Below are 27,557 nucleotides of genomic sequence, written 5' to 3' on the forward strand. Positions count from 1 at the left end.
ATTTTGGCCAAGTTTCAAACATTAATTCTGATTTTTGCAGTCCTAATAGGTTTAGTGTCATATCATCATGTCTCATCCTACATTTAATCATCATTTGGTTCAATTCAAATTTCAAAATCTCAAATTTTACCGAAATTCCTTAAAAAAAAAACTGATTTTAAAGGTATAACTTCAATATTAGGGGTTTTTTGGTTATTTTGACCACAATTCCGAATTTCAAACTATTTATTACTGGATTTTCTTGCATTTTCATCATTTCAAATATCAAGGAAGTATGAAAATCGGGTTTATATCCAACTAAGTCTAATAATCTCAGGATATTATTGGAAAATCTTGGAAAAACTCACATATTTGAGCTAACCCCATTTCAAGCTTGGCAGGGACATTCAAAGGAAGGAGCTGAAGTCTGCAATTATCTTTATTTCATTTTATTTAGTGATGTAATAATATAAACTTTGGAATAAGAGATTTACTTTTCTGCTTAGATTAGGATGCATATCATATAGTTTGAATTTCTGTAATATCCTGATTATATGATTCATGCATTTTATTTCAAAATTACTATGGATGTACATGAATGGCATGTGCACCAACTCTTAGGGAGTTGATGAACTCGGTGGAGTCCATATTTACGGCCCTAGTCGGAATATGGACGAGACCCAGATTCAACATCTTCTTAGTAGTCACATCGAGCCCACACTCTTAGGCTATCTTCCAAAATTCACTGCACATCTTCAATATTTACAAAATGTTTTAGATATAACTAAGTAAATTACAAGCACATTCATGGCCATAGTCGGAATATGTGGTAGTCTTACTTTAGTTTAATTCTAAAATTGCATATTTTCCTGAAAAGAAGCTTTCATAAAAAGACATTCATTCATTCAGGATAGTTTACATCATGAAATCATGTGCATTTCCATAAAAAATTCATTTCAAGGAAGTTAATTTCTCAAGATGCTCTGAAAAGGTTTTCATAGATGTGATTTTCCCAAGCTAAGTTTTCCCTGATTTTCCTAGAAAATATTCTTATCTTAGAATTCATTTCCAAATTTTCAAAGGAAACTTTCCATCATTTTCCAGAGTCAAAATCAATTTCCAATTTCTCAAGGCTAAGATTTTCTGAATTTCAAGTTCCTAAGATTTGATTTCTTTTCTCAAAAGAGTTTTCCTATGAATCTTCAATCATTTTCCAAAGAAAATTTTCAAAGTTGGAGTTCTCCTGACAAGCATTTTCTCTTCAAGTGTTTGCCTTTTCTCAAGAATTATTTCTACTTTCCCCGGATTTTCATCCATTCATGATTTTCTCAAATCTTTATAAATTTGCTTGAGACTTTAAGGCCTTTTATCAGAGTTTCCTGAGAGATTGATTTCCATCTTTTGCCTTAGAAATATTTTTCAACTCCAAAGCATTTTCTAAGCACACATCATGTTTTCCAACTTGCATTTTAAAAGATTTCATAGCACATGCCTGAATTCTCTGTGCATTTAGGATATAACACGATTTTGATAATTTAGCTAAGTCAAGCACACATTTGATCCTTGGTTCGATTACTTCTGTTAAAGGCGGCAGGAACGGTCGAACCTCGTATTGACAGGTCGAGTTCCATTCCACGAAATATTTCCCGCTATTTTCAAAACGGAGGTGAGTATTTTCAAACAATTTTCAAAACTCTGGTCAAGTTTGACTCGCGGAAAGGTTCTCCCCTCTCTCCCGCAGGGAAGGGAAGAAATTTTGCGATGATAACAGGTTTGGCGACTGTGATGGGACCTATCCTTTTCTGATCAATTATGTGCTTGACTTAGTTCAGTTATCAAAATTGTGTTCTCAAAATGTCAGCTCTTTTGCTTTCTAATATCATGCGAACTTAGGAGCCTAGATTCTGACCTAGCTGATATTGATTGCATATAGACTAGGCATGGTTTGGTAGGACCATATTGAGGAGATATTTTCATGCTCACATAGACTTAGGTCTAAACACAACTCTCCTTAATTTAGGATCTGAATGAAAACAATGTATGCTTCTTCAAAAGTTTTCAAAATCTATCTCTCTAGGTTTTAGAGCCATCTATTTCTTGCATGTGATCATTTTTTCAAACCTCTCTTACCTATCTTTACTCGGCCTTCACGTTGTTGGACTCTCTTCTAGAACCCTAGTTCGGGACAGAGCCTCACAACTAGGCCACTTATTTGGGTTAACGCCCCCCTACCACGTACTAAGGGCCACAGTCCGAGGTATATTGGTAGGTGCTCAAGGATGTTGGAAAACTTTACCTTAGAACCGGAGTTGAAATTCTATGCCATGTACTTCGGGTCTCAACTCGAGTATATCGGCATAACTGGATTGGACAAAGATGATCTGAACCTAGAGTTAGGGTTAGGGTCCTAGAGTTGTTTTCCAAAATGATGCATCTAGAGTCAGCCTTTTCGGGGGTGTTGTATGTGCATAAATGTTTATACAGGATGTGACTATTTGTATTAGCGTTATTCCTCTCATATTTTCCCCAAAATATTTTTCCAAATATCCATATTTTCATCTTTTTCTTTTATTTTCTCAAACCCTGAATGATTTTCTCAAACATCTAATTTCTTTCAAAACTCCAGGTGATTTTCCATTCTCCCGTTCTACTGGATCTCAAATTTCCAGCCTTATTCTGATCCTGCCTGCAAATTTTTGAAATTTCAAATTTTGCTTATATCTTCAAAAACTTTTCCATATCTTCTAGTATATCTTCCAAATTTTATCCAAAACTTTTGTTTGTCATCTCCTTCCAAGATTTCCAACCTGATCTCATCATTTGTTTTTCTCTCAAGATTGTTGCTTTCAAAATTCTTTTTTCCATCATGCTAAACATCCCATTTTGTTCTGCAGAAAGTATTGGCATGGTCGTGTGATCCAGACGAGATCAAAGACCGCTCCACTTTGGTACATTAATTACAAACAGTGAGTAAGAAATGGATTCCATAAAGTCTGCCAAAGAGGGAGCCCAGACCAGTAAGGATGAGATTGATCCTGTTATATATCGGTTGTTCAAAAAAATGATGATCGAGATATTATCCGAGCAAGCTGAAGTCAATTTCAGAAAAGTTTCTGTTAAAGAAGAGGCATCTATCACCATCCCTATGAGCACCATTGGCGACCACAACAACGCAAAAAGTTCTAAACCCAGCAACAACAAAAACAGAGGCAATCGAAGCAGCAATTTAGAAGAGTCTAAGGATCGGAAAGGAAAGTATTCTAGAATCCAGGATAGACCTTTTCAATCCAGCCCTCAGCAAAAGGAAAAAAATAAAAAAAAAAACAAAGCGCAAAAACTGGAGCGGTGATCGAGATTTCACTCCTATAGACGAGCCACTCGACAAAGTCCTTGAATACATGTTGATCAAGGGATTAGTCAGGCTCCCAAAAGCCATAGATCCTCCCACCATCATGGGAAGATTCGTGAACCAGTTCTACAAATTCCATCGTGCGGTAGGGCATGCCACTAATCGTTATTTCGTCTTCAAAAATATTGTGCAAGACTACATTGATAAGAACATCTTTGTTGAAGATAGAGAAGAAGAATATCCAGTAGCCCTAACCAAGCAAGTTCAGTCAAGTTCCCAAAAAGAAGTCAAAGAAGTCAGCACTCAACAGAAATCAAGCAATTCGAAGAAGATAAAGCATGATGGTTGGGGTTATGATCGCGAGTTTACTCCTTTAGGTCAGCCAATCGAAGAAATTCTTGGATATCTGCTCACGAAGAATATGATCAAACTTCCAAGGATTGTTGATCCTCCCGTCACCATGGGAAAATGGAAAGATTGTTTCTGCAAGTTTCATCGTGCAATGGGGCACGATACTGAATGATGCTTCGCTCTAAAAAATATTGTACAAGACTACATCAATAAAGAGCTTTTGGTGCCAGTAGAAAGAGAGGAAAAACTTACAGTCCTGACCAAGCGTTTCTCAGATCACTCAGAAGAATGACAATGACAATGACAATGCCCTCTCATTTTTGTCATTTTTACTTTTGTCAGGATGATATAGTCCTAGTTGTTTTCCTTTTTTTTAAGTTGTCATCCATTTTAAGGCATCAATAAAATCATCACCTTTTTCTTATTTCGGGGTGTCACTTTCTTTTCATGATTTCTCCAAATTCCCATGTAATATATCTCTTATAAACAATGTTTTTTTTTTAACTTTTGTTTACATGTCCCTGTCAAACTTGAAATGGGGCATTTTTTGAAATTTTGTTTTCAAACATTCCGTATGCAGGCAGGATCAAATAAAATCTCTCATCTTTCATCTACACTTCATCTGCAATTCATTCACATGTGCATTTCATTTGCATTAATTATGCACCCAATTCATTTCCCATTCAGGATAAGGGATAAATCCTGAGACTATGAATGATCTCTCATCCTAACTTCAATTTGCAATCTCTGTTGATTTTTCCTCAAAATTCTTCAGATAGAATTCTCTTTCCAAAATCTAGTCCCCGCACTGGCGATTTGCAAAATTTTGATCCTCTAAGAGGGTTCTCCTCTGAAGATCTGAATTTCGATTCAGACTTCTTTTTCTTTCAAACCCAACTCTCAGGTTGGTCCATTTTTCTTTTAGAAATTCGAGTTCTGACTCGGATTTCTTCCTTTTCAAAATCCAATTTTCAAGTTGGTTTATTTTTTTCCTTGAAGATCCAAGTTTCGACTCAGGTTTTCTTTTAAATTATTTTTCCTTTGAAGATCCGAGTTCCGACTCGGGTTTTCCTTTAAATTATTTTTCCTTGAAGATCCGAGTTCCGACTCGGGTTTTCCTTTAAATTATTTTTCCTTAAAGATCCGAGTTCCGACTCGGGTTTTCCTTTAAATTATTTTCCCTTTGAAGATCCGAGTTTCGACTCGGGTTTTCCTTTAAATTATTTCTTTTAAAGATCCGAGTTCCGACTCGGGTTTTCCTTTAAATTATTTTTCCTTTGAAGATCCGAGTTTCGACTCGAGTTTTCCTTTAAATTATTTCTTTTAAAGATCCGAGTTTCGACTCAGATTTTTCTTTAAATTATTTCTTTTAAAGATCCGAGTTCTGACTCGGGTTTTCCTTTAAATTATTTTTTTCTTTGAAGATCCGAGTTCTGACTCGGGTTTTCCTTTAAATCATTTTTCCTTTGAAAGATCCTAGTTTCGACTCGAGTCTTTTCTCAAATTATCTTTCCTTTGAAAAACCGAGTTTCGACTCGGGTTTTTCGTCAAATTATTTCTCTTTTGAAAAAACGAGTTTCGACTCGGGTTTTCCTTCAAATTATTTTTCCTTTGAAGATCTGAGTTCTGACTCGGGTTTTCCTTTAAATTATTTTTCCTTTAAAGATCCGAGTTTCGTCTCGGGTTTTCCTTCAAATTATTTTTCCTTTGAAGATCCGAGTTTCGACTCGGGTTTTCCTTCAAATTATTTTTCCTTTGAAGATCCGAGTTTCGACTCGGGTTTTCCTTCAAATTATTTTTCCTTTGAAGATCCAAGTTCCGACTCGGGTTTTCCTTTAAATTATTTTTCCTTTGAAGATCCAAGTTCTGACTGGGGTTTTCCTTCAAATTATTTTTCCTTTGTTGATCAGGGTTTTGACTCGTGATCTCTTTACTGTATTCAAGCTCTGACTTGAGCTCTTCATTCTCCTTTGTTGATCAGGGTTCCGACTCGTGATCTCTTTACTTTATTCGAGCTCTGACTCAAGATCTTTATTCTCCTTTGTTGATTCCAATCAACTTCGATCCTCAGGGTTAGTCAATTTCTCAAGTTTAGCCTTGTTCCCACCAATTTCTAATTTAAATCTTTGGATCATTCATATTCTCAATTTCGATCGTCAGGTCATCCAATTTCCAATTTCGACCTACGGGTCACTCAATTTCTAATTTTGACCTCCAGGTCATTCAATTTCCAATTTCGACCTTCGGGTCATTCAATTCTCAATTTTGACCTCTGAGTCACACAACTTCGGCCTTTGGGTCAACCAATTCTCAATTTTGACCGTTAGGTCATCCCATTTCAAACCTTCGGGTTACCAATTCTATCTCAATCATTTTTCGACCTGCGGGTAAAATCAAGATCTCCCTCATGTGAGATCCGATTTTTTATACGAAAAATGCCATGAACTTAAAATTGAGTATAGTATTTAATTTGATTTTATCAGAATTTTCTGATTTTTTTACTGTCTAACACAAATCCGAGAGTTCGGGACACGTGTCAGAGCCTGATTTGAGTCTCTGAGACTCTGGATCAACTTAAGTTGATTGGTTCTCTCTGTATATAGCTCAAAATCAAGATCTGTAAACAGTGCACTTTATTTCTGAATGTCCTCTATTTGATTCTAAAATTTTGCAATTTTTAGTATAGTCTTCATGCCAGTTTTGTATTTTTCATTTCAGTCTTCTATTTTGGTACTTACATCTGTTCTTCTGGTTTATGCATGTAATGGCATATTTTTATCTCATCCAGTTGATTCTTTGCTGAATCCATACAAATGAAAGTTGTTCATATGCATGTCAGTAGTTCCCCATTTAATTTTCGGAAATTTTGATGGTAAGTTATTATTTTTTATCCATTTCCACATCCGATTTTGTTGATTTTAGTCCTGTCAGAACCAAATCTCTATTACCAAACTCACCGTATTTCAAATCCCGGGGATATAAACTCCAAAGATGTTCATTTTCATGTCCTTTAGTAGCCTAAAAAATATCAGACATTTCTATGGTGGATTTTTGCATTATTGCGTTAAATGCTATGTTTGGTTCGTACCCGTATGCGAAATTTGCTTATTTTAGGGTTTTCTTTGAGATTTTGTATCTAAGCCATATCATTTCATGAATTCTATCATTCTATATTGTTTCTAAGGGTAGAGATATGCTTTCTACCGAATTTGGCATGATTTGAAAACCGTTTGATGATCGGTTTACCCGTATCATCAAATCAGGGTTCTCGTGGGACCCTGATCCGAGCGAAAAATAAGCGAAATTCGTTATTTTGGCCAAGTTTTAAACACAAATTCTAATTTTTACAGTCCTAATATGTTTAGCAACATGTCATCATGTCTCATCATTCATTTTGTCATCATTTGGTTCAATTCAAAAATCTCAAATTTTACCAAAATTCCTTAAAAAAACCCTGATTTTAAAGGTATAACCTTAATATTAGGGGTATTTTGGTCATTTTGACCACAATTCCGAATTTCAAACTATTTATTGCTTGATTTTTCTTGCATTTGCATCATTTCAAATACCAAGAAAGTATGAAAATCGGGTTTATATCCAACTAAGTCCAATAATCTCAAAATATTATTGGAAAAACCCACATATTTGAGCTAACCCCATTTTAAGCTTGGCAGGGACATTCAAAGGAAGGAGCTGAAGTCTGCAATTGTCTTTATTTCATTTTATTTAGTGATGTAATAATATAAACTTTGGAATAAGAGATTTACTTTTCTGCTTAGTTTAGGATGCAAATCATATAGTTTGAACTTCTGCAATATCCTGATCATGTGATTCATGCATTTTATTTCAAAATCACTATGGATGTAAACGAATGGCACGTGTACCAACTCTTAGGGAGTTGATGAACTCGGTGGAGTCCATATTTATGGCCCTAGTCAGAATATGTACGAGACCCAGATTCAGCATCTCTCTACTAGTCACACATAGCCTACACTCTTAGGCTATCTTCCAAAATTCACTGCATATCTTCAATATTTATAAAATATTTTAGAATTAACTAAGTAAATTACAAGCATATTTATGGTCATAGTCGGAATATGTGGTAATTTTACCTTAGCTTAATTTTAAAATTGCATATTTTCCTCAAAAGATGTTTTTCATAAAAAGACATTCATTCATTCAGGATAGTTCACATCATGAAATCTTATGCATTTTTGTAAAAACTCTATTTTAATGAGGTCGATTTCTCAAGATGCTCTGAAATTGTTTTCAAAGATTGATTTTCCCAAGCTATATTTCCCACGATTTTCTCAGAAAGTATTCCTTTCTTAGAATTCATTTTCAATCTTTTCTAATGAAGCCTCAAAAAAAAAAGTCAAAATTGTTTTTCAGGTCTTTAAATCTACAACTCTCGATATTTCAATTTCCTAAGATTTGATGTATTTTCTCAAAATAATTTTCCTATGAATCTTCAATCATTTTCCAAAGAAAATTTTCAAAGCTGGAGCTTTCCTGGCAAACATTTTTTCTTTCAATGTTTATCTTTTCTCAAGAATTCTCTCCACTTTCCCAGGATTTTCTCACATCCTCAGAAAATTTCTTATGATTTTCAAATCCTTTTATCTGAGTTTTCCTGAGAAATTGATTTTCATCTTTTGCCTTAGAAATATTTTCCAATTCCAAAGCATTTTCTAAGCATACATCATGTTTTCCAACCTACATTTTATAAAGTTTCATAGCATATGCCTGAATTCTCTATGCATTTAGGATAGAACACGATTTTGATAATTCAGCTAAGTCAAGCACACATTTGGTCCTTGGTTTGATTACCCCTGTTAAAGGCGGCAGGAACAATCGAACCTCGTACCGACAGGTCGAGTCCCATTCCACAGAATATTTTCCGCTATTTTCAAAACGGAGGCGAGTATTTTGAAACAATTTTCAAATTCTGGTCAAGTTTGACTCGCGGAAACATTTTCCCCTCTCTCCTGCAGGGAAGGGAAAATTTTTGCGACGACAACAATATTGCTCCTCTCTTTTCCTCCTCTTTTCCTTTCTAACCTCTATTTCCCTTTTTTGAAAGGGAAATAAAAAGACAGAAAAGAAAAGAAGAGAGAGGGGAACTCTTTTGCGAAGGTCTCACTTGACCTTATTTTTTGAAAATATTTTAAAGTTACTCGCCTCCGTTTTGAAATATTTGCAGAAAAAAGGGAGACGGGGCTCGATTGTCGATACGAGGTTGACCGTTCCTGGCGCCATTACCAGGGGTAATCGAACCAAGGATCGAATTTATGCCTTTTTGCTTTTGCCTTAATATTGTCTAAGAATTCATTCTAAATCTAGAAAATGCACAAAGAATTATGCTTGTGCGATGCAAATGCAAGGATGTATGCTTTTGAGAAAATAATTCAGAAACTTTGGAGATGTTCCAAGTGGTTTTTGAAAATTGAATTTTCAGAATATTTGTGAAGAAATGGTTTTTGAAAGTTGAAGATGGACTTGGAGAAGTTAGATTTTTCTAACTTTAGGATTTAAAATAGATCTTGAGTTTTGACATGATCAAAGATTGAGATGAACCTGAATTTGAAGAAGGGAGATTTGAAAAATGAATATAGACTTCAAAAATAGATTGAAAGTCAAGATGGTATTTGAGAAGTGGAGTGGAATTCTAGATTTAAAGTTTGAAATCAGAATGGATCTTGGGTCTATGTGGAATTTGAAAACAAAATTAGATTTTTAGATCTGGATTTCAAGGTAGATTTGAATCTGAAATCTGGAATCCTAAATGGCATTGGATCCGAAGTCTGAAATCCAAGATGGAGTTGAATCTGAAATCTAGAATCCTAAACGGACTTGGTTCTGATGTCTGGAATCCAAGATGGAGTTGAATCTGAAATATGGAATCCTAAATGGAATTTGATCCGAAGTCTGGAATCCAATATAGAATTAGAAGATGGATCTGGATTTTGGAAATCCAGATGTGATTTGAAGATGGATCTGGATTTTAGAAATCCAGATGAGATCCGAAGATGGGTCTAGGCTTTGAAAATATAGATGGGATTTGGATTTTGGGAACCCAGATAAAACTTGAAATTGGATTTAAAAAATCCTAGATCAATTTTCAAAATTTGGGAAGAGAGATAGAGAATGAAACTTGATTTTCAAACTTGAATTTTGAAATCAGGAGATGAATCTGGAAATTTCAAAGTTAAATTGAACTTTGAAGTTTGATCTTGAAATGTTAAGTTGAATTTGAAATTGAATCTTGAAAATGAATTTGGAATTTCAAAGTTGAATTGAAATGTGATTTGAATTGGAAATTGAATTTTGAATATAAAAAAAATTGAATTTGAAATTTCAAAGTCAAATTGGACTCTGAAATTGAAGTTTGAATTTTTGAAATAAGATAAAATTTGAGAATAGAAAGATGAATTTGTATTTATAAATAAGAATTGATTTGAAAAGTGAAGAAGATACTCAGAATCACTTGAATTTTGAGAAAGGATTTTGAAAATATGATGTAATTCTATCTTTGATGATGAAAATGAATTAAAGAATTTGAAATTGTATTTTCATTCTTTAAGTGAATTAAAATAAGATTGAAGATATAATACATTCATGACTATGGTCATTGAATGTATTATATAATAATCTATATTTAAATTCACATGAAGAATAAAAATATATTTTGGTGCCTTTATAGAGCTTAAAATTAAATTAACTCTCAATGCATCCTGACTATGGCCATTGATATATATATTTTGAGTCAATTTTAAGTTAAACTCTGATAAAGGAAGAAAATATTTGAAGAAAAATATGATGATTTTTGAAAAAGAGATCCAGTGTTATTCCATAAAAGATAAAAAACCTAAGTTTTGTTCGCACCTTGACTATGGCCATTGATGCAAATCGTCAACTTAGGATTTAATCACCTTTTATTAGAATGGTGCACGTGTCATTCGTGTTTCACCATGGTGGATTTTATAAAAATAAAAGCAAAGATGGTATGAAACAAGAAATTTTATGCTCATACATTCTATTCTAAGACTGAAAATGTAAATTTCTCATTTGATATCTAGCTATGTACATCATTTATATTGGAAAATCCCTGAAATAAGAGAGAAAACAATATTTTTCATGTATTCCTGCAAAACAAGGAATTAGCATAAGCAATATGAGAAGGAGATGTCATGTTTGAAAGATTAACAAACATATGGTCACATCTAGGCCAATAATAAGATACAGATGTATCTATCTAAATATAATGCTCATGCTAAATGGATAAGACTATAGAAATTGTAACTACAAAGCTGGAAACACTAACGAAAATGAAATGGGAAATGCAATATAGATGACATACATAGAGGCATAATGGATGAGACTTTAGTGAATGTCAAATGATTTTTACAAAAACTTTGCAGAAGTTATAGCAATAAATTGATGGGAAAGTCTGAAGTGCATATATATATATATATATGCTCCTAAACATAATGATTAGATTAAGTGAAGAATGCCTACATACTTGCAATCTAAAAGAAAAAAAATATTTAGACAAATGCAGACTATATGAAAGTGAACTATCCTGCAAAATATTGATGATGTCTAAGTATGGTATGATGGAATGCAATGGTGCTAGCAGTGGACAGTATGCAGTGAAGCAAGTAATATATGCTAAGTATTGAGTGATTTGGGAGTGAATCTGGATGATGGTGTTTTGCAGCAGAGAGAATGAGAAGGGTGTAAATGTATAATAGTAGTAATGGGCAACGGGATGTGTGGAAGTAGTAGGCAGCATGTGAGGGAGGCAGTACAAAGGGATGATAAGTATGTGGACAGTTCTATGACACACAGGAGGGTGCTGGAGGTAAAACAGAAACCAAGTAAGATTTCTGAAGAAGTGGCTGTTGTGATTTATGGAGATGCAAGGTACAAGGTATGAAGGTGTAGGGTAGGATATAACAGGGGAAGATGGAATGATACTGGGTGTCATAAAAGCGCTAAAAGGTGTGATAGTGGTGAAAGTGCAGTAGGATCGAGGCAACGATCACTAGAGGGGGTGAATAGTGCTTTTAAATATCGTCTTCGGAATTTTGACAGATTTTGCAATTTGCAAAGCAATCACACAAAGAACACAATAATTTATCCTGGTTTGGTCTTTCCCGACCTACATCCAGTCCCCAAGCAAAACCCGCTTGAGATTTCCACTATCAACCTTGTGTAACTACAAGATCATACACAGACAAAATCCGGTCCCACTTTCTATAACACACCTACTGAAAGCAAACAACTCCTTTAAACCAAGGAGTCCTTCCTTTTACAGAAAATTAAAATAAGTAACAGCTTACAAAACGACCTATGAGCCCTTCTTATGAATGCAAATGAGATGCAATTGGCTTTTAAGGTTGTTGGAATACTCTACTCACAAATTCACTATCTCTCAAAGGAATTTGAGTGAAAACTGAAGTGAAAAATATCAAGTGAGTGAGAAAATGAATATGAGTGAAAAGCAAAGAGTAATTCAATATAATTCGATTCAAATTGATTGCTTTTGAGTGTAGAATGCACTCATATTTATAGTTGAAAGATTTCATACGTTGAGGGTATGAAAGGGTATCAAAACAGTTCATTTTGAAAGATCAAAACGTTTGAAAAATAAAAAGACACGCCTTTTAAAAGTTTCAGGAAAAACGGCAAAATTAGTTGACTGGAACAGTAGTTAGTCGATTGATAATTAGCTATTAGTAGACTGACAGTTATTGTCGGTCGACTAATGTGTTTATCAAGCCGTTTGAAAATCTGAAGTTTTGAAACTTAGTCGACTAGAGAAAAAATTAGTCGACTGATAATATCATCAGTAGACTGAAAAACCTTTCAGTCGACTGCTGCTAAATTTTTCTGAAAATACATGTTATGTCCGGTCGACTGATAAAATCATTAGTCGACTGCTGCTAAATTTCCAGAAAATAGACATTTTGTCTGGTCGACTGATAAAACCTTCGGTCGACTAATTTGACAAAAATGATATTTTGTTTAGAAAATTTGGCGCGAAAGGATTAGTCAACTGGTGAGTCTATTGGTCGACTAATAAACACGAAAAATTAAATAAAGAGTTTTCTAAAAAGATTTTCATGAAGGATTCTTTTAGAAAAGTTTTTCTAAAGACTTTTTAGGTGAAATGCAACTGAAATATGCACTCTAAGTAAGGCTCTTACAAGAATCTAAGACTTTTAATAAATTTTATATTTGCACACTAGTCTTCAAAGATTCTTCATCGAATTCTTCAATGTTTGTCATATTTCTTCATTGCCTTAGCTGAAATGCAGTTGATTCACTTGTTCATCATCAAAACCTTATACTTGAAGTATCATGTATGGCTTCAGTGTCGTAACAATCTCCCCCTTTTTGATGATGACAAACTAATCAAAGATGGAGCATGTAGATGCATAGATGGAGATTTTACTCCCCCTATCAATATGTTGCAAAACATTAAAAGTTAGTACATTCAAAGCACATATATCACATATTGATTGGTTTGCATTTCCATCATTACGTCATGCATTTTTAAAACTTTTTCATAAATGCAATTTTCAATGTTTTCACATGATGTAATTTTCATGTTTGTCCTTTTCTCCAATTTTCATGCATGTGTCTTTGTCTCATGCAAGTTCTATCTTTTTCTCATTTCCATGTGATGCAATTTCTCATGTAATTTCCGTCTTTTTCTCTTAATTTCTCATGCAAGTTCTATCTTTTTCTGCTAATTTCTCATGCAAGATCTATCTTTTTCTCCACATGTAATTTCCGTCTTTTTCTCCCCCTTTGTCATAATAAAAAAGAGTAAGGGCAGAAATATCATAAGCAAAATGCAAATTCAAGTTCAAAATATTACAACCCATAAAGTATCAAAGTTCAGTAAGGACATTAATCAAAGATCAAGAGAAGTGTTGCTTGATCATTTCCTTGAGTTCAGCAATATCTTTCTGAAGAAAGTTGTTGAGTCACATCTTCACGAAGAAAGTTGTTGAGTCACATCTTCACAAAAAGTGTGTTGATGCAGCTCCAAAGCTTCCATTCGCTGCAAAACTTCATCATTGTCTTGACTAGTAGAGAATTTCTTTCGTTTTGCTTGAGATGATCACAGAAGATGGTGAGGGTTCAGAGATTGATGGTTCAGATGATTCAGTTTGATCAAAGTTTAAAGGAGGCAGATATTTGATTTTCATACATTTAAAAATAGTTTGATCAAAGAACTCATTTTGTTCAATATATTTTTCATTGGTTAAGGGTACTTTGAAATATCTGAAAATACGAGTAAGAAGACATCCATACGGAAGAAAAGGTTTTTGTTCCCACAAATTAGTAAAATACACATTGGCCCAATTTACCAAAATATTTCCAAATAAGAGATAAAGATTCATAGATAGATTTATGGAAGTAATCAAAAGAACCAGTTTTAGGTAGAACATTGTGGGCAAGAATTCATCCAGCAATGCATGCACGAGTTTGAAGATTGGTATTTTTGAAAGGAGGACAATGAGGTGCACTGAGAAGAAGAATTTGTTCAAAAATTCTTTCATCATTAAGTTCAATAGTATTAAAAAGAGTTTCTGAAGGTGGAATATTTAGGATTTGTCCAAGCAGTTTAGAATCAAACTCAATTTCAACATCGCGAACAAGAGAGGAAAGAAATCCAGTTTCATGATCAATTTGTAAATTTGTGTAAAACAAGTGGATCAGAAAAGGATAATGAAGAGGGTTTGCACCGGCATAAAAAAGAAGTGAAATACCTGGAAATAATTCTCTGATATTGTAACGAGAAAATAGATGAAACATGACATTTCGGTCTGGTAAAATAGGAAGTGCAGAAATCGATCCAAAAGTATCATATAAAAGAGGATTTCTGAGTAGTCTGAGAGAAAATCCATGACGTGCTTGAGGTGTAGTTGGAGGAGAACCTTGTGCGGATGCAGTCTTCTGACGAGGCATGGTTGATGAGGAATGAAACAAATTCACCTGTCAAAGAATTTGCAGTTGCAGAGAGTGATTGATCAACACAGTCATTGAAAAGAACAGTTGGAGATGGTGTTGATGTCGGCTTTCAAATGCTTTAAGAATGACGTCCGGTGGAAGGAAGATGTTGTCCGGCATCGTGGTGGAGAACCAATGCAACATAAACAGTGAAGAGGCGATGAGGAGTCTGTCTGCTACAGAACTAGAAGATGACGCGGTGGATGACGGCGGGTGAGAGGAGGCTGCCACAAGAGGATTCTTGCAAGAACTGAAGATGCACCGGTCACGAAAAGAGGATTCCGGTGAAAAGGGGTTCGAACGGCACTCCGAGGGATTTTTGGAAGAGAGAGAAGAGAGAGAGAGAGAGAGAGAGAGGGTATCGTTTAAGAAAAATGAAATGGGCGTAAAAAATGAAACGGTGCCCTTTTAAAAAAAACGGGTGTTAAAAAAAATCCAAGGGGTATCAGGTCCCTTCAGTTGAAATCTTTTAAAAAAAATATTAGTCGACTAGAATTTTATCGGTCGACTAATAAGGTGTGATACCTTCAGTAAAAAAAATCTTTAAAACATCAATCGACTAGAAGTTTAGCGGTCGACTAATATGGTGCGATTTTGAGATTTTGTTCAAAAATTAAGCATTTTATAAATCTAAAAATGAGCAAATGCCTAGTTCTCTCATAATTCTCATAAAATCTTCATTTTCAAGTGGTTTAGTGAAGATATCGGCATGTTGTTCATTAGTGGATATAATATTTAAAGAAATATCTTTTTTTAACACATGATCTCTTAAGAAATGATGTCTAACTTCAATATGCTTAGTCCTTGAGTGCTGAATAGGATTTTTTGAAAGATTTATAGCACTAGTGTTATCACAATAAATAGTTATTTTGGAGTAATTCAAACCAAAATCTTTTAAGGTCTGTTTCATCCATAGTACGTGTGAACACGCTAAACTAGTCGCTATATATTCTTCTTCAGTTGTTGAAAGTGACACTGAATTTTGTTTTTTACTAAACCAAGAGACTAAGGCATTTATTAAGAAATGACAAGTTTCGCTAGTACTCTTGCGATCAAACTTACTTCCTGCAAAATCTGCATCACTATATGAAACTAAATCAAAGAAGGATGATTTTGGGTAAAACAAACCAAAATCTGAATTATCTTTCTAGTAACGAAGAATTTGTTTTACTGCAGTTAAATGAGATTCCTTTGGATTAGCTTGAAATCTAGCACACATACAAACACTAAACATAATATCAGGTCGACTAGCAGTTAAGTATAATAGAGATCCGATCATACCTCTGTAGAGCTTAGTATCTACATTTTTACCATTTTCATCTTTATCAAGAGAAGTAGTTGTACTCATTGGATTTCTTCTTGATTTCGATGAGTCCATCCCAAATCTCTTGAGAAGTTCTTTTGTATACTTAGCCTGGTTGATGAAGATTCCTTCTCCAGTTTGCTTTATTTGAAGAAGTCCAAGGAAGTAGTTTAATTCACCCATCAAACTCATTTCAAACTCTTCCTACATAGCTTTAGCAAACTCTTTACAAAGAGAATCATTAGTAGAACCAAATATTATGTCATCAACATAAATTTGCACAATAAGAATATCTGAATTAAGATTTTTAATAAATAAAGTGGAGTCTACCCGACCAATGGAAAACCCATATTTTTCTAGAAAATTTTGTAGTCTTTCATACCACGCTCTTGGTGCTTGTTTAAATCCGTACAAAGCTCTTTTTAATTTGTAGACTTTTTTTTTATATTTCTCATTTTCAAAGCCTGGAGGTTGCTCTACATAAACTTCTTCATTGATGTGTCCATTTAAGAATGCACTCTTAACATCAATTTGATATAACTTAAAATTCATGTAACTAGCAAAAGCAAGCATCATTCGAATTGACTCCAAACGAGCCACTGGTACATAGATTTCATCAAAATCTATGTCTTCTTCTTGATTATAGCCTTGTGCTACTAGTCTTGCTTTGTTTCGAATAACTTCGCCATTTTTGTCTAGCTTATTTCGGAAGACCCATCTTGTTCCAATTACTGGATGATCCTTTGGTCTATCAACTAGATCCCAAACATCATTCATAGTAAATTGGTTAAGTTCTTCAGACATGGCCAAAAGCCAAAATTCATCATCACAAGCCTCATTGATATTCTTTGGTTCTATTTTAGATATGAAAGCAATATTTGCAATATATTGCAATTGCCTTCTAGTTTGGACACCACTCTTTATTTCTCCAATAACTTGTTCATGTGGATGATTGGGAACTTCTTTCCAAACCGGTTGAAGAGGAACATTTTCTTGAGAAGTACTCTCTATCAAAGGTTCTTCTTGAAGTATTACTTCTCCTTCGCTTAGAGGTATAACCTGCTCACAATTCTCATCAAATGCAACATGTAAAGATTCTTCAATGCAAGATGTTCTTTTATTAAAAACACGATAAACTTTACTTCTAGACGAATATCCAAGAAATATTGATTCATCTGATTTTGAATCAAACTTATCAAGATTATCTTTGGTATTTAACAAGAAGCATTTACTACCAAAAATTTTGAAATATGAGATCTTTGGTATACGATCATAATATAATTCAAAACATGTTTTATGTAAAATTGGTCGAATAAGAACATGGTTCAAAACATAATATGTTGTATTTATTGCTTCAGCCCAAAAGTATTTTGGTAAATTTTTATCTTGAAGCATGGTTCTAGCACATTCTTGCAAAGTTCTATTCTTTCTTTCAACCACTCCATTTTGTAGAGCCGCTCTAGGAAAAGCAAAGTTGTGAGATATACCATATAAATCACAATACTTTAGAAAAGATTCATTTTCAAATTCACCACCATGATCACTACAAATTTTAATAATAGATGTAGATTTTTCATTTGTAATTCTTCTACAAATTTGGAAAATTCAGAAAAAGCATTGTTTTTGCTTTTTAGAAAAATCACCCATGTAAATCGAGAATAATCATCTACTATAACAAAAGCATACTTGCTACCGTTCAAACTTTGAATTCTAGATGGTCCAAATAGATCTAAATGTAAAAGTTCAAGAGGACGTATTGCTGAAACTATATCTTTTGCTTTAAAAGAACTCTTGATTTTTTTACCCATTTGGCAAGCATCACATAAGTGATCCTTCTTATATGGTATTTTAGGTAGGCCTCTAACAAGATCATTCTTGGATAACTTGGAAATAATTTTAAAGTTAACATGTTCAAGTCTCTTGTGCCATAACCATTGAATTTCATTTGAAACAATAAGACATTTTTCATTAAAAGTGGGTAACTTATCTAGATAAAGTTCATACACATTGTTCCTTCTTTTACCTTTAAAAATGATCTTTTTAGATTGAAAATCAGAAATTAAACATAAATCATGTTCAAAGGAAACAAGAAAACCTTTATCACATAATTGACTAATGGATAATAAATTATGCATTAAACCATCTACTAAAAGAACATTTTCTGTCAAGGAAAATTTTGGATTACCAATGTTACCAATACCGATTACTTTTCCCTTGTTATTGTCACCAAAGGTGACGGTTCCTCCATCCTTACTTTGGAGGGTGGAAAATAACTCCGGCCTTCCAGTCATATGTTTGGAACAACTGTTGTCCAATATCCATTTGCTCCTTATTTTGTGTACCTACAACAAAATTAGAAGACAAAGCATTTGACCCCTTTCTATTTTTGGGTCCATGAGAGTTAGTCTTAGGAACCCATATCCATTTGGATTTTAGTTTCCTTTGATAATAAATATTCTTTCTATAAAAAGATTTAGCATTTCTAGAGTAATCATGTCTAGGCTTATAAGCATTATAAGTTTCATGATTAGATGCATTTCTATTATAACTAGAAAATTTAGTTCTTTGAACAAATGGTTGAGAAAATTGTCTTTGATTCTTCACCACATAGTTTGGTCTATTTTGAGTATCAAAGAAGCTATATCCCAATCCGGTTTTATTAACCGAGCATCTTTGAGAACCAAAAAGTCTTTCTAGATTCTCTTGACCATTTGTGAATTTGGTCACTATAGAAAGAAGATCATTTGATTTTTCTTTTAGACTAGTTATTTCTTTTTATAAGAGATTGGTTCTAATTCCAATTTCTTTTATCTCAAATGCTTGACAAGAGTTTTCCTTCTTGAGATCTTCTATCTCTTGAAGTAACACTTTGTTTTGAGAGTCAAGAGTTGAATTTTCAATTTTTAACTCTTTGTTTTTAGAACTTAGACTCTTAAATTTAGCATATAAATCATTAAATGCTTCTAATAAATCATCATACTCAAATTGACTTACCGAGTCTTCTTGTGCTACAAAGTACATGTTGGCGACTTCTTCATTTGATTCTTCATCGGAAGAGGAGTCACTATCATCCCAACATGCTTGAAATGTCTTTTTCTTCTTAAATTGGTCCTTGGGCTTGATTTTGAGAAGAGGGCAATCTTTCTTGATGTGTCCTGCCTTTTTGCAGTTAAAGCACTTGACTTCATTTGGATTGGAAGAATCCGCTTTCTTTACCTTTCTTTGAAATCTTCCCTTTTTGATGAATCTTTTGAATTGCCTTGTGATGAGGGCAATATCTCCATCTTCAACTTCTTCTGAATTTTCAGAGTCAGAAATAGCCTTAAAAGCAAGAGATTTCTTCTTGGGTTCTTCTTCTTGTATGTCTTGAAGTTGGACTTCATATGCCATTAAGTTACCAACCAAATCTTTAAGAGTGTGAGTGTTTAAATTATTTGCTTTCTCAATAGTTGTGGTTTTTCTCTCCCATTCAGGAGATAAACACCTTAGGATTTTTCTGACTAAATCCACTTGTGAATATTCTTTTCCAAGGAATTTTAGAGTGTTAGTGATATCGGTCATTTGTGTTACCATGTCCGATATAGATTCATTTTGTTTCATTTTAAATAATTCAAATATTTGAACTAAAGAAGCGATTTTAGATTCCTTTACCTTTGACCTACCTTCGTGAGTCACAAGAAGAGTATGCCAGATTTCATTTGTTGTAAAGCATTGAGAGATGTGATTGAACTCTACCTTGTCAACGGCACAATACAATGCATTCATAGCCTTGGCATTAAGTGAGGCAGTCTTCTTTTCTTCATCTGTCCATTGACTAAAATCAGTTGATGGCATTTGGTACTTTTCTAAAATAACTCTCCAAATTTTGAGATCCATGGATTGTAAGAATATTGTCATTCTCACTTTCCAGTATCCATAGTTTGTTCCGTCGAAGAGAGGAGGACGAACAAAGGAGCATCCTTCTTTGTGCTGAGATGATGTTTTTGACATGCTAGATGATGGTCAAATCAAAATAATAGCAAACTTGCTCTGATACCAAATGAAAGTGCAGTAGAATCGAGGCAACGAGCACTAGAGGGGGTGAAAGTGCTTTTAAATATCGTCTTCGGAATTTTGACAGATTTTGCAATTCGCAAAGCAATCACACAAAGAACACAATAATTTATCCTGGTTCGGTCTTTCCCGACCTACATCCAGTCCCCAAGCAAAACCCGCTTGAGATTTCTACTATCAACCTTGTGTAACTATAAGATCATACACAGACAAAATCTGGTCCCACTTTCAGTAACACACCTATTGAAAGCAAACAACTCCTTTAAACCAAGGAGTCCTTCCTTTTACAGAAAATTGAAATAAGTAACAGCTTACAAAACGACCTATGAACCCTTCTTATGAATGCAAATGGGATGAAATTGGCTTTTGAGGTTGTTGGAATACTCTACTCACAAATTCACTATCTCTCAAAGGAATTTGAGTGAAAAACTGAAGTGAAAAATATCAAGTGAGTGAGAAAATGAATATGAGTGAAAAGCAAAGAGTAATTCAATATAATTTGATTCAAATTGATTGCTTTTGAGTATAGAATGTACTCATATTTATAGTTGAAAGATTCCATATAATGAGGGTATGAAAGGGTGTCAAAACGGTCCATTTTGAAAGATCAAAACGTTTGAAAAATGAAAAGACACGCCTTTTAAAAGTTTCAGGAAAAACTGCAAAATTATTCGATTGAAACAGTAGTTAGTTGACTGATAATTAGCTATTAGTAGACTAACAGTTATCGTCGGTCGACTAATGTATTTATCAAGCCGTTTGAAAATCTGAAGTTTTGAAACTTAGTCGACTAGAGAAAAAATTAGTCGACTGATAATATCATCAGTAGACTGAAAAGCCTTTCAGTCGACTACTGCAAAATTTTTCTGAAAATACATGTTCTGTCCGGTCGACTGATAAAATCATTAGTCGACTGCTGCTAAATTTCCAGAAAATAGACATTCTGCCCAGTCAACTGATAAAACCTTCGGTCGACTAATTTGACAAAAATGACATTTTGTTTAGAAAATTTGGCGTGAAAGGATTAGTCGACTGGTGAGTCTATTGGTCGACTAATAAACACACAAAATTAAATAAAGAGTTTTCTAAAAAGATTTTCATGAAGGGTTCTTTTAGAAAAGTTTTTCTAAAGACTTTTTAGGTGAAATGCAACCGAAATATGCACTCTAAGTAAGGCTCTTACAAGAATCTAAGACTTTTAATAAATTTTACATTTGCACACTAGTCTTCAAAGATTCTTCATCGAATTCTTCAATGTTTGTCATATTTCTTCATTGCCTTAGCTGAAATGCAGTTGATTCACTTGTTCATCATCAAAACCTTGTACTTGAAGTATCATGTATGGCTTCATTGTCGTAACAAGTGGATGTAACGGATGGGGTGAGTGAAGGGGCCTATGCATTGGCTAGTGGATATATTATTGCAAAAGGGGCTAAAGGTATAATGTTGGGGGTGTTGGAGGTTGCTATGCTTGGCAGCAACTTCAGCTACAACAAAAGTCGTTGTTTTCTTGTGTCCTTCTGATGTCATTTTCACATATGCAGAAATCAATGGTTGAGGTAGCATGGGCTGCAATGTGGTGAAGGTCTGTGGAACATAGCGCCATCCTTGATTCTAATGAACCACCCTTTGTGCCAGCAGATAAGGGGATAATTGCATTTTGAGGTAGTCCAGCAGAAACACTCTATGACTATTTGTGGTTTTAGATTACTAAGTTGTGTTGGCACTTAAGGTTGCTGAAAGGACATTGACATGGACCTATTGACAAGAGGAAGAACAGAAGGCTTTGCTACAGAAGTTTGAGGTGGTGAAATAGCTGGAAGACGTGTAAGTGCAAGGTATGTGAATGGGAGGTGGTGGCTAGACAGTAAAGGTGTTGAGGGTGAGTTTGCAGAAAGATGCAGGTGGTTAGTAGTATGGCTATGCAGTAGATGGCACAATGTGTGTTGTGATGCTGTGAAGGTATTGTGGATAATGATAAGGTGTAGTGTAGTGGGAAAATGATGCTCACTTGTGGGAGTGACAATAGATATAGATACTGTTGTCGAAAGGGTAACAATGTGATAATGAGAAAATGGATTCAATGAAAGCAGCAATGTACCTTTCACCTCTCCACTCTGTAATGATCTCGCTCACCTTTTTATAGGCAATTTCCGCAATTAGATTCAATTTATCGCTTTCAACAAGGTTGAAGGCCACTCCAACTTGGGGTCTTTCTGGTTTTCTTCTCGACCATCGATTCCCTTGCAAGGATTACATCCTGCCATTTTCCAGTAGTCGCCTAGGCATTGGACAAGATGATCACCAGAATTCTCAGAGTTGATCCCAAATGGTCGCCTCTTTTGCCGGCTCAGTAAGGATAACATCACCATGATTATTCAATACTCGTGCAGGGTTCTCCAACTTACAGCATTAAATTTCTATTTGTCATGTGAATTATGAGCTCACATGCATGTTTTGGCAAACCAGCTCGACCATAAGAATCCACCATACAGTCATAATGTTCCATGGATGTTTCAATTTGATAGAACATTTTCATTATCTCAGATATTTCCCTTTTTATGTCAGATCCATACGACTAGATGCATACAGAACAATAATGAAAGTGATGCTGACTCTACTTCTGAGTGCATCATCTGGTGGGAGAGCTCAATAGCCTCCATGTCATACGTGGTAAGTACCTAGCAGTATCTTGAATAGGGGAAGAAAGAAAAGCTACAAACCATTCTTAATGTACCTACTGCAAATTAATATCATTTGTGGGTAGCTAACAACATGCAGCATTAGCCATTCGAATTCCCCTCTTTTTTTTATTTCTATAATGCAGAAAATCTATACATTACATTCAGCCACAGTAATCAGTACATAACGGATATGACATCGTTACTAAAGCATTACTGTCCCAAAGGAAAATGCAACAGACTACGAGACTCCACCTGTATTGCGAATAGTGGAATTATATATGACAGGAAACGATGTTAAAAAGATTAGACAGGGTAAATAAAACTGCAGAAAGTGAACAACTAATGCTTATACAGAATTATAATAAAATCAAAGTGATAAACCACCTTGAAAAGAGAAAGATGCAAGGTAGCAAAAATGGCAGAATATACAGAGCAATGATTTAAAGCAGAACAAAGGATAGGTACGATGGAGTTTGGGTTAACGAGCATGACACCACCGTTGATCTCCTGAGATGAAGCTGAGGACGATGTGTTGTTTCTCCACAAACTTCAGATACGAGCATTAAGGGAAGGGTTTATGCGCATATATGAGCTAATGTTCCAACTACCACTTATAGACTTAATTCTGAAATTCAAATGATCACGATAGCAAGAAGTAGAGTTACAAAAGGTTCTGCATTTGCTAACGACGGGTAGTGACTTGGATGCCCACAGGAGGCAGAGATCAAGAGAAATGCTATGCGAATAAGGTATGAACCCTATATCAAATGTAATGACAGTGAGTATCTAATAATGCAAAATGATTAAGATGCAAATGGTGCAGGGATCACCATGAAAAAAAAAATGTGATGTGAAAATGTGCTGGGGATCGGTGTAATGTGATGCTATGAGACAGACTAAAATGAATGGATGTTGTGTTGAATTAAAGAAAAGAAACACAAAAAAATAATGTGTAAAAATGGATGGATGATGTTTATAAATAGGGGGCGTGGTAGCGAAGGAGAATGACGAATCCCATATTATCAACATCATAAGCAATTAAATATGAACAGATGATTACAACTAAAAAAAAAAGGAAAAACTAAATAAAGAATAAAAAATTAGAGTACACTGATTCACCAGAATTTCTACAAAACGAGACATCAAAAGGAAATAAAAAAACTCAACCCATTGTAACAAAAAAAAGGAACAAAATGAAGGATACATAAGGGAAACTGAAAGGGAAATCATGTTGGAATGAAACATCCTGATTGTTGTAGCGAGAGGTAGATCGATCCTGCTATATGCAGGTCGATCATGCCTCTAATGCCTTACGATATAAAAAAAATGCAGAGGAATAAAATGATAAAAGGAAATTTCTTCAGCAGATCAAAATAAAAGGAGAAGGCTTATTTAAAATCAGAAGGAGTACGATGGTGTCATTTACCTTCTGCTTTTGTTGTTGGGGCTTAAAACTCTTTGGTGGATCAGAGAGGAAAAAGAGGAGAAGAACAAAGCCTAAAGGGTGGAGAAGTGGTCGTCGAAGGAGGAGCAGAGATGGAGGGGTGAAGGCGATCCTCCTTTTGTGTTGTTGCAAGTTTACCCAATTCCCTCAAAGAGAAGAAACAGAGAAGAAGAAGAAGAACGTGGTGAGGTGAAGAAGCAATGAAGGAGTGGAGCCCCCTGCGTGCCCCTTTTAAAGAGGAAGAGGAAGACTTTGGAAGGCAGTTGAAGATGAGCGGGTGAGGAGGAAGAGGATCGACCGATCGTTGATGGGCGATCGTGAGAGATGAAGCAAAGAGAGGGAGGCCTCTCTGGCTTCTCTTGCAACGAAAGTCCATTGGGATTTTTCAAAAGGAAACATCTAAGTTTTTCAAAAAATTTAATAAAAGGCTCTTAAAAGTTTTCTCAAAAGAAAAAGAGGTTTTTAGCAAAAAGGTTTTTGATTAAAAAGGGATCTTAAAAACTTAAAAAAAAATCCTGAGTTTTTGAAAGAAAAAACCCGAAAACATGAGGATTTTAACAGATTGGACCAAAATGAGGCATTTGAAGTATTTTTGCAAAAAGAATTTTATTTTTGAGATATAAGAATTTTTAAAATGAGGTTTTTGAGAAAAGTAGGGTTAATTTCAGAACTAGGATTTCAAAATGGCTTAGGGTTCAAAAATTTTGGTGAAACTTTAGAATTCGGATCTCGAATTGAGATTGGATCTAGATAAAATCTCTGAGAAAACACAAAGAATTGATTTTTTTTTTTTTTGACCAATAAGAGATCCGGGATCAGCATTGAATCCGGGTATTCGATTTAGATCAGAAATTGAGTCAGAAATGAAAATTGAGTCTGGATTTCAGCGAATCCGAGAAATGAATGGAAATTTGATCAAAAATTGACTTAGTTTATTCATAGAATGGGCCTTGGGCAAAAAGGGAATTATTTTGGATTTTTTGGAAAAATTGAGGTGTTCACACTATGAAAGTTTTTTGACAACTTAAGAACACATATATGCATGATTGAATCACTATAAAAAAAATTAATAACCTTAGACAACATATATGTATGATTGAATCACTATAAATCTTATTTGGCAACCTTAGAACACATATATGCATGATTGAATCACTATAAATTTTTTTGACACCTTTAGAACACATATATGCATGATTGAATCACTATACAATTTTTATGACAGCCTTAGAACACATATATGCATGATTGAATCACTATGAATTTTTTTTTACAACCTTAAAACACATATATGCATGATTTAATCACTATAAAAAAAATTTGACAACCTTAGACAACATATATGTATGATTGAATCACTATAAATTTTATTTCACAACCTTAGAACACATATATGCATGATTGAATCACTACAAATTTTTTTGACACCTTTAGAACACATATATGCATGATTGAATCACTATACAATTTTTATGACAGCCTTAGAACACATATATGCATGATTGAATCACTATGGATTTTATTTGACAACCTTAAAACACATATATGCATGATTTAATCACTATAAATTTTTTGACACCTTTTGAACACATATATGCATGATTGAATCACTATAATTTTTTTATGACACCTTTAGAACACATATATGCATGATTGAATCACTATACAATTTTTATGACAGCCTTAGAACACATATATGCATGATTGAATCACTATGGATTTTATTTGACAACCTTAAAACACATATATGCATGATTTAATCACTATAAATTTTTTGACACCTTTTGAACACATATATGAATGATTGAATCACTATGTAATTTTTTTGAGAACCTTATAACACATATATGCATGATCGAATCACTATGAACTTTTATTGACAGCCTTAGAACACATATATGCATGATTGAATCACTATGAAATTTATTTGACAGCCTTAAAAAACATATATGCATGCTTGAATCACTATGACAACCTTAGAACATATATCTGCATGATTGAATCACTATGATTTTTTTTTGTCAACCTTAGAACAAATATATAAATGATTGAATCAGTATGAATTTTTTTTGACAGCTTTAGAACACATATATGCATGATTGAATAATAATAAAAAAAAATTGACAGCCTTAGAACACATATATATGCATGATTGAATCAGTATAAAAAAAAATTGACTGCCTTATAACATATATATGCATGATTGAATCACTATGAAAGTTTTTTGACAACCTTATAACACATATAAGCATGATTTCATCACTATGAAAACTTTTTGACAACCTCTGAATTTTGTTAATGTCCTTTACTTTATTGCTAGTCTATGTGGCATTCAGTCATGTTACTTTGATTGCATTAGATTAAGTGCATTGCTTATAATTTATTTCATTATATTTTGTTTATCAATACTAACATTTTGGTTCTCTTGTAGGATGCTAGAGATGATCAGCATAGAGGAGCTGATGGAGGGGTAGATCGAGACAATAAAGAGGATGATGCTCTGAATCTTGGCGAGGATTAGCTTTATGTGTTGAATTTGTTTTACGTACTTGTTATTTCAAATGAAACTCTTTGTATATGTTCACTTGTAACTAATTAGAACTTGGCAAGGATTAGACTGGGTTGTTAGATTTGTTTCACTTATAACTTGTGTTAAATTTGTTTCACCTACTTTGTATATGTATTTTTTATGTGTACTTTGTTTTTTATACACAGGTTATATAAATTGTATAACGAGAAATTTTTTATCGATATTTATATTTCAAACAAAAATATTTTATTTTTTTGTAAATTTTGCGATGAATTAGCGACGAATATTATCCATCGCTAATATTCAGTGATGGATTTTCTAAAGAAATTTAGTCGCAAAATGGCAATAGTATTTGGCGATGAATAATATTTGTCACCAATTTAGGGATGAATTAGGGATGGATATTTATCTGTCTCAAAAACTGAATCAGCTGATGTTTTATGATGGAATATAATCCATCGCTAAATGGGCGATGAATATTAGAAACGGATACGTATTCATTGTTAAATTTTAGCGACGAATATGTTTCTGTCGCAAAACCAAATCAGTGCTTATTTAGCAACGGATTAGCGACATTTACTAATCTGTCATGAATTAGTGACAGATCAATTTTGTCGCTAATTAGCGACCAAGAAATTATGATAGACACTATCCATTGTTAAGTTGTTGCCAATCTATCGCTAAACAGTTCAGCGATGGATTAGCATCGGATAGCGTCTGTCACTAATCCGCAGAAATTTTGTAGTGCTAGCAGCCAAGGCTCCACCCCACTATGCCAACCCCCTTTGGGGCACTCCACACCAAGAGCTTATCATCCTTAGCCAGTATTATGTTGT

Source organism: Nuphar pumila, chromosome 14 (assembly GCF_984573655.1).
Source record: "Nuphar pumila chromosome 14, dmNupPumi1.hap1.1, whole genome shotgun sequence".
In the NCBI taxonomy this organism is placed as follows: domain Eukaryota; kingdom Viridiplantae; phylum Streptophyta; class Magnoliopsida; order Nymphaeales; family Nymphaeaceae; genus Nuphar; species Nuphar pumila.